The sequence below is a fragment of the Formica exsecta genome, unplaced genomic scaffold, assembly GCF_003651465.1.
Source record: "Formica exsecta isolate Colony F162 unplaced genomic scaffold, ASM365146v1 scaffold1909, whole genome shotgun sequence".
Taxonomy (NCBI): domain Eukaryota; kingdom Metazoa; phylum Arthropoda; class Insecta; order Hymenoptera; family Formicidae; genus Formica; species Formica exsecta.
In genome coordinates, this window is record NW_021849210.1 from 1 (window position 1) to 987 (window position 987).

The 987-nt window shown below is 38.8% G+C and overlaps 1 long non-coding RNA gene across 1 annotated transcript; it reads left to right on the top strand.

Moving 5' to 3' along the window:
- The first annotated feature begins 330 nt into the window (after window positions 1-330).
- Window positions 331-530, top strand: LOC115233759. The gene is made up of 2 exons (XR_003883837.1): window positions 331-388; window positions 421-530. It is a non-coding gene; the product is annotated as an uncharacterized LOC115233759 (long non-coding RNA).
- The last annotated feature ends 457 nt before the right edge of the window (window positions 531-987 follow it).

Genomic DNA, 987 nt, shown 5'->3' on the forward strand with positions numbered 1-987 from the left:
CATAAAAATCTCAGTGTTATACTCATCTCGCAAAATCTCTTTCATGAGCGCGGACAGTGCGACATATCTCTCAACGCGAATTACATAGTAGTTTTCAAAAATCCACGCGATTGCGCTCAAATACGTCATCTAGCGCGTCAAGTATATCCCGACGATCCAAAATTTATGGAAGAAGCGTACTATGACGCTACATCGAGACTTCACGGGTATTTATTGCTCGATTTGAAACAATCGACTCCAGACGAATATCGCTTTCGCACGTGCATCTTTCCCGACGATACTCGGCATTACGCATACATACCGCGTAGATCGAACAATCGAACAATAGACGTATAAAAGGGTAAAATTCGTGTTCGCAACTTGTCAGTCGTGCGATTACAGCGTAATGGTGAAAAAAGAAGAAGATAAAAAGATAAAAAGGTGAAAAAAGAAGAACCTGTTAAAAAGTTGATGACATCGAATAGAGCAATAAAGAATGCTAGGCGGTCTATCGGTGAAAGAAACTTATGCCTTTTAAAAACCTTGTGTCATTTGAAAAAAAATCAAAGAACCGTATTCTTGCGAGCCGCCGACAATAAGCTCATAATGTGCATTCAAGAGTGCATTTTCAATACGCTAAAGGGTAACGTACCGCTTTGTAGCGATAAAAAGCGATTAGCCAAACATAAAACGGTCTTACGGCGTGTTGCGGCAAAACAAGGTAATTGGAAGATTAAAAAAAGAATGTTAGTACAGAGAGGTGGATTTTTACCCTATCTTATTGGACCTTTACTAGGGGCTATATTATCCCGGTTTATCGGCGAATGAAAGAGAAAAATACAATCCTATACATCCCATACATTCTCCGTATAGGAAAAATAATAAAAATAATAAAAAAGGAAAGTGCTAACAACTGTACTTTGAACAATGGAGAGGGCTAAGAAAATGGTTTTGATATCTACCGAAAATCTTGAGAGAATGCAGCGAATGCAACAGCAACCGGAAATG